Below are 8,439 nucleotides of genomic sequence, written 5' to 3' on the forward strand. Positions count from 1 at the left end.
GCTGAGGGATACAGAGGAGGGGAGGGGTCCCTTCGTGGTCACTGGGAATCTTCTTCTGATGGAGCTTGGAGGACATCAGGCTGATTGGATGACCAAGGCTTCCTGGCCAAGGCCAAAAGAACTTGGGCTTGTGTGGGCCTGTTACTGGGCCTCTGTCCAGAGAAAATAGGATCCCCTCCCCACAGGGAACACTGGAGGAGCCACACAGGTGGCTCTTCTATGAGATTCAGCCAAATATCAATATATGGGAATTGGTCAGGAAGGCAGGGCCTGCCACTCCCATTGACTTTTTCCCAAAGATTTAAGACAACAGTTAAATGGAAGGTTCCCTGCTGAGGCTACCCCTCCCCAAGTGGAGGCCATACAAGTTCACAAAGGGTGCAGGCTTTCTGTTTAGAAAATTTAGTCCCATACTTACTTTCTTTATCTGGAGTGCAGATTTTTCTGAAATTAGAACACATTCGAAAGGAGTAGAGGACTTGGACTCCAAGCTGCCCATGGCGTCCTGTGGGAGAAAGTGTAGGGGACAGGGGAAGGGGATGTTACCAGAACCTCTGCAGTTAGTCCTGGTCTCCTGCGAGCCACGGCAGCACACGGCGAATTACAGGAAAGGTAGACAAATGAGACCGAGAAGAAGCTGAGCTTTGGGTCCGATCAGTGCTGCTCTGGGCAGCAAAGACACAGCCCCCAGCTTACCATACCTTTTATTCAGTACATCGGGAGAAACAAATGTAACAAATGACTTGCAGAGAGTTCAACAGTTCACATTGGGATAAACAAGGTGTAACGGAAGGCTTGCAGAGAGTTCAGTACATCTCCGGCAAACAAGATGTTCATCAGTCCAAGAACAATGAGGAACTGAGCAGATGTTTGTTCTCCCAGGATGTTTCTTGTCCTGGAGAATCACAGCATCACTGGATCACTGAAGTCTCAGTTGTGACCGGAGGCCAAACTGGAGTTATTCTGTAGCTGGGCTGTAGGCAAGAGAACTAGGCTAACCAAATGATTTATCCCTAGAATTATGTACCATTGCTCCCAACAAGAAAGGACAGAAAGAAACACAAAACAGAGATCACACTGACAAGGCACCAAAAACACAACTACCTAAAATTTGTGGACCACTACCAAAACCCAGGGGCAACTCCTGCTGTCACAATGAGTCCCTGAGCAGAGGAGTTGATGTCACATTTGACCTCCTTCTACCCACTAAGTGTGCAATCCAAAAGACCATTTGATCCTTACATCTAGAGGCTGTTCCCAGTGGTAGAGTCCAAGTCTGCCTGCCTCCACCTGCGGCTGCTGGACCCAGGGCCCAGAACACCTTGGGGTGGGCTCCCCAGACTCAAGAACGTCAAGAGAAGGCCCAAGCAGCAGAGAAGGCTCCAAGACTATTGGCTCAGGGCTATCTCACTGGGGCCTCCAAGAATGTTGGGCCTAAGTCCCCAGCAATGATAATCACTTGAGTCATGACACAATGTAAAGTCCACAGAGAACTTTATTGCCAGCTGGGACTAAATTCCCTGCAAGAAGACTGGCCCTGGACTGAACTTTCAGCCAGGTTTTATAAAGAAAACCCTTTCCTCCTCCCCTCTTCCCCTAGCCTTGCAGTAAGTGTATCTATAGAAACAAGAAAAAACGCATGGTTAGCACCTCTGGGTTACCAGATAAACACATCCCATTATTTATCATGGGTGGGTTCCATATGCACCCTTGTGGTTGTGCATCTAAACCCTTAAGCATCAATTAAAAGTAGGAGTATAGGCATGAGATATGAACATCTCGTGTGTTGAGACATCACACAGTAGTACAAATGTGAGATAAGATCCCCCCCTTTTCAGAGTTCACACAGGGGACAGTTTTCCCATCAGGACTGGGGCAGTTCAGACAAAATGGAGTCTCCTAAGCTAACTTAGGTCTCTCATAAGGAGACCAAAAAAAAAAAAGGATTTATATGCCAATTACTGGAGCAACAAGTAATCATAACACAAAGAGATATAAGCAATATTTTTGTTACCAATGTAGCTCATTTATTTTGTACTAGGGATTGAACACAGGAATGTCACACTGAGCTTTATTCCTAGTTTTTTTGTTTGTTTGGTACAGGGTTTTGAACTCTAGACCTCACACTTGCCAGGCAGGCACTGTGCTGCTGAGCTAAATCACGGCCCTGGCCCCATTCCTTTTTTATTGTTATTTTGAAACAAGGTCTCATGAAATTCCCCAGGTGGGACTTGAACATGTGACCCTCCTGGCTCAGCCTCCCTGTGCTGGGATTATAAGTGTGTGCTACCATGCCCAGCTACTACTGTACCTTTAAAAATGACTACAAAACTTCAATGCTATAGCATATGCCATATTTACTTGTGTGTTTTCCACTAGGCTCTGCCTCAGTAATGTACCTCCACCACATAATCCATACCTAGTACATACTGGGAACTGGGCAATTAATGAAAACATTTAACAGAAATACATTAAACAAAGAAAAATGAATATGATCCACTCTTCTGAAGATTATTTGCCTTTAAAGAAAATTTTATACCTTAAAACGTAGGCATAGGAAGACAACTATCCAAGATAAATGCTTATTTGAAACACAGAAAGGCAAGGGATACAACTCAATGGTAGAGCACTTGTCCTGCACAAGTGAGGCCCTGGCTTCACTGACATATGTGATATGTTTATATATGTACACATACATGTGAAATAAAATGTTTTTCTTCATCAGTAATATTAATTGAACATAGCTTCTGCAAGTATGTAAGAGCTATATTCTCACTGTATGAACACAACAATATTTACTGAAAAAACAGAACTTTCAGCTGGGCATTGTGCCTCACGCTTATCATCGTAGAACTGAGGAGGCTGAGACAGGAAGATTGACACGAGTTTGAGTCCAGTGTGGGCTACACAGTGAGTTCAAGGCCAGCCTGCACTGCAAAACAAGATTCTGTCTCAAAAAAACAAACAAAAATCCCCAAAACAAAAGACAGACTTCTCACCATTTATTAACCAAAATTTTATGCATATTTGTAAGTAGCTTTGTTGACTACAATTCTAGAAGGAAAATTACTATTTATAATTGGTAAGAAAAATTTAAAATTTGCTTAAAGACACCACTTTAATTTCCCCAAACCCAGTATCATTTTTTCTTTGGTATCATGATAACAGAAAAGCTTACTATTTATTGAAAATGTTATATTTGTCAATCACATTAAATATATTAATTTTCTATGTACATTTATTTTTGTATCTACTGTAAGAAACACCCCAGAAATCGACAATCAATAGACCATAAATAACAACAGCTTATGCAGAAAGAAGCCACTGAAGCCAAACCACAAATTCTACAGTAACCAGGCTCAAACAGTGAGGACTGCCAACACTTCATTGTGGCCCCTGTTTCTAACTCAGGACCAAGTGGAGGGGACCAAATATGCTCCCCTGGTCAGTCATGTAAAATGTTCCGCCTCTAGCTGGGCTAGGACTAGCTTCACCATGCCAAAAACATACTACCAGGGTGCCCCCAAAGCCTTCCATTTTTTCTGCTACAGTTTTCCAACTTCCCTGAAGATTATTGCATCCCTGCCAAACATAGAAGATAATGGCCATATCTCTTGCTATAGAAAACCAGAAATATATTGTTCTTGTTTTCACTTATTTTCTGAATTGTTTGATGTATGATTGGTTAAATATTCTATCATTTTGCAAATATCTGAAATATGGAAACTGTCACATATACTAAGCTTATACATATACATACATTATTTTCACACCAATATATACATATTGCCTAATAACAATTATTAAAATATGTACTATTTAGATAAATCAGTTCAAATTAGGATGTATTTGCCACACTTGAATGCTAATATTATATAATTACAGTAGATATAAAATATTTTGCTTTTAGCATGCATCCCTTCATTTTGTTTGACCAAAATTTTATCTGTTCTCATACAATTTCTCATGCATGTCAAAATTTACATCAAATTAACAATTAAAGTAAACTATTTTGCTTGGGAAAATGCATCGCTTATTTTATTCACGTCTGAAGACATTTGTGGAGCCAGGTGTGGTGGCTCACTCCTGTAACCCCAGCACTCAGGAGCCTGAGGCAGGAGGATCACCATAAGTTCAAAGCCAGGTTGGGTTACAAGTTCAAGGGCAGCCTGAAATACATAGTGAGACCCTGTTTCAAAAAACTGAAGGAAAAAAAAAGACATTTGTTTGTATTTGACTAAGAAATAAAAATTGTATAGTCTGGCTTTTCCAAAACATTTTTTCATGAGGCTTTTCACTTTAGTTTTTTTTGCTGTTGCAAAGTTTTCTTTATACAAATACATTAAAAACTGAATTGATTAAATAGCTACTGTACTTTTGTTGTGTTTCAAACCTAAATATTGAATATCTGTGTGAAATACAAATATTAATGATGTATACAATTGTACACCAATGAAAACCTTAGGAAAAATAAAGTACATTACTTACTGACACTGGAATCTGACAGTTACATTTTCAGGCAATCTGTGGTGAAAAAAATGGATCAGCAATTTACCAATAATGAAATAAAGAAAAGTCAACACAGAATTCATTAACTCCAACTCCTTCCAGACTGAAAGAAAGATGAAACAAACTGGAGAATATCTGTTCCCATCCACACAGTAACACATAATCATACAAGACATTCTTCAGACTGAAGGGAAAAAATCCTTGATGGAAAACTACCTACAGGGAACAAGAGCATGAATAGGAAAATTATATGGATGAGTACCCAGTCTTTTTCCTATTATTGCATTTTGAAAGGCTGGGTCTTTGAAGTAAAATATGATATGTATTATTTTAGATGTAAAATATATAATTTGCACCATTTCTCAAACTGTAAACTTAATGTTTTTTGCAATCAGAGAAAAACATATACCTAAGACAATTGATAGGCAAAGTGAATTAGACTTAATCAACTTACTTGATTTCATGCAAGAATACTTAAAAAATATTTGAGAAGAGAACAAATAAAGGGAGTCCTTTTGTTATGAAGTTTCATATACATTCACAAAGTAACAAAAAAGGATCACTGCCTACTCCTTCCGAAGTCTGCTGTCACCGGATGAAAGTCATATCTTGTTTAATTTCCACTAAGTATATATTATATTCCTACTAAATGTCAGTTAATACTTATTATATATTATATATGCATTTTATCAAGATAATTTGTCAAAGAATATATTATTTCATAATTGACTATCAAAAGTACTTATATTAAGTACCTATACATATATATTCTAGTTATTATCACTAACATTCACTTTCTTGTCCCTGAATTGGTTATGATGTGCACTCTTTTTCTATGAGTCATTTCAGCAATAGAAGATGTTTTCCAAAGCAAGACATTATTTCACATTCTATAAATATAGGACTATAGGCATAAAATATTTTGTTATAAATAACACAAGAGTCACTTCATTTTTTCAGCAAGAATTTTAACAAGTTCCCATCTTCTTCAACATTAGCATCAGATCAAGAATGATAACAACACCCATGTTTTGCCTATGAATGTGTTTGTACTGCTTTAATGCATATCTATCTATCGATTATCCAGATTTTTAAAGGTATTTTTGGCTTTGTTATTTTCATTGCACTTTTTTTTTTTTTGCCCATGCTTGGCTTTGTCACTAGCGTCAATCAAATAAAAGACCATTTTATTTATAAAAATGGAAATATTTTGTGTTGAGGAAACAGATATTAAATATTTTTTCCCTACTGGAGGTTGAACCTTGGGTCTCCACACGCTCAACTCTACATCCCAAGTCCCTTCCCCCTCTTTAAAGACTGGGTCTCACTAAATTAATTGCCCAGCCTTGCATAGCACTTATTAGCTTGATAAGTATTTGGAATCTCCATGAAATATAAAGAATATTAGTGCAGCATAAGCATGAAAACCCTCTGAAAAGTGAAGACACGTTACCTGTCCGGGAACGGTTCTTCCACGATGGCGCCTTCCCCAGAATCCAGGAAACCGGTAATAACGCAGAAGGATCCTTTCCGCGCAGAAAGGAAAAGAAAACAATGAAACTGGTAACAGAATTCAAGACCCTACGAAATTTGTTTCCGAACTGAGAATAAAGTAAGAATTCCGTAGGTGGACAAACCTGACTCAGTTTCTAGCTGGGTAACCTTTACTTCTGTCGCTCCCGGAAGTTCTCCCTTAGGAACGGAAATAATACCGGAAGGGAACTGAGAATTTCCGGGAGGCCAGAAGAGCCCTGGCCTGGAGACCAAACGGTGCCCCTGCTGGTGGGAGTAGAGAATGGCAACTGGTCGGCGCTTCGACCTAGGAATGTGAATACCATTTATACCAGATATGTCCTGGAGCTGAGACTCCTGAGTGAATTTCTATTAGGGCTGGAGTCTTACTTGAGTTGCTAAAAGCTGACCCATTGACAACTCCGTATTTACTATGGGATGAGTACTTAATCAAGTAGGCTTCTACCTTTTCTACCTAATACCTTTTGCAAATTATTCTTTAAATGGTACAATTCTTTCTTCAAAATCTTCATGAACCTTTCAATCTTGAAGTTATGATGTGTGTCTTATATGGTCTTGAATGTCAAGCAATTGAGATTTATGTATCACAACACTTTGATAGGGGCTGGGGATTTAGCTCTGTGGTGCTGCTGCCTGCCTCATAAATGCAAGGTTCTGAGTTCCATCCCTGGTGCAAAAAAACCCCAAAAAACCCTTTGATAGCCAATTACTTAGAAACGTATGAAAACATTTGTGACTTTTCAAAGAAGTGTATTTTAATGTGAAAATAGGACATCAAGTATTTACTGGGTATAAAATTTTCATTTTAAATGTTAAACAAGTTATATATATTTAAATTTTTAAATTATTATACCACATAGAATATAGTTTTTATCAATTGAAATCGCCATAATTAATTGTGTACTTATTGTTTATACCTTGACTGTGCAATTGGTTAACCCAAAAAGTATTTATGTAGTACCTGCCATCTTATAGTAACTTTCTAATAGTAGCACTTGTGGATTTCAATCTTAAATTCCTTTTGCCTATGCCATTTCAATTACTGTGATCTCATCTGATCAAGGACTCTGGAAATGAAATGAATACTTCCTTGTAAATTAAGCATATCATGATTCTTGGAGCCTGTCACACTGCATGTACTCACCGCAGTTTAAAATGACCTTCAAACACTCATAAAGTCATCAGCTATATAGCAATGTATTTAAATAACAAATAAAATATACAACAATTTGGAACATATGATTGATGTATTACATTGCTTGATTTCACATATGATTTTTCCACCGTAAATCATATTTCTATAAATTGATACAATAACCCCAAATAAAAAATTATGCAAAACTCTGTGGTCTCCTAATAAACAATAGGCCTAAACTTTTACTACAAATAAATTGCAGTTGTATCCTAACCCAAAAGGATAGGAGTCCATATTTAATGCATTATTAAAAAGAAAATTGATTAATTAAAATCAGAAAATGAATTTGTGTCTGACATCATTTATTCAAATCCTTAGAAAAAGAACTGCTTTTGTATTGCTAATTGTCAAAATCCACTGATACATCATGTTTCCTAATTCATAAAACACATACTCTAATAAACTCTTTAAAAATTCCAATCTGATTATGACATGATTCCAAAATCCATTTTCCCAAGCTTATTCATCATGTGCATTTTGTCAAGTATACTATTATCATAAAAATGAATCAACTTTCCTAATCCTTATTTATTTATTTATTTATTTTTTCATACTTGGAGCACTCTAGTAACCAAAATTCTAGAACACCATCTAGGACCCAAGAAGACAAATAGGTTCCTGGTATAAATGAACCTGTATGCCCAGCCTTTGGTGTTCATTGATTAGACTACTGAGAACCTTGTATTATATGAATAGCTCCTTTGTTGAATTTCTGTATAATCTTCATTCCCAGTGAGAGTGACTGTTCATCCTTACAACACTTGCATTCCCAGAACCTGTGGGATTAGTAACAGCAGGTACTGGAAGAAAGCAGTAGTTTTCATTACCAGTCATTCTGACAAACAGCAAACTGCTCATATTGGTTCCTTATTATTTCTATTTCCCCAAATAAATATGAAAAACATTCTATGTTTATTATTGAGTTTTATTCCTTAAACTGCAAAGACATAAAATTACCACAGAATAATTCCATCAGACCTACAGACTCCTGGTGATACATTTCTTAATTATTGAACTATTTTATTTTTTATAGTTTATGAGAAGAGTACCAAAGGCAAACACACTCACTGAGACTTTTAAACTATTGAGGGTCTCAAAGTATAGTTGCTGAATTTGACTAGGGAATGGGAAATAAATTGAAGTTTATATTCTGATCAATTTGTATTGTCCTAGAATTGCCAGAATTTAATACAGTCTTTAAG

The sequence above is a fragment of the Heterocephalus glaber genome, unplaced genomic scaffold, assembly GCF_053883595.1.
Source record: "Heterocephalus glaber isolate CG9 unplaced genomic scaffold, H.glaber_assembly_v1.0 deba00001072, whole genome shotgun sequence".
Classification (NCBI taxonomy): Eukaryota; Metazoa; Chordata; class Mammalia; order Rodentia; family Bathyergidae; genus Heterocephalus; species Heterocephalus glaber.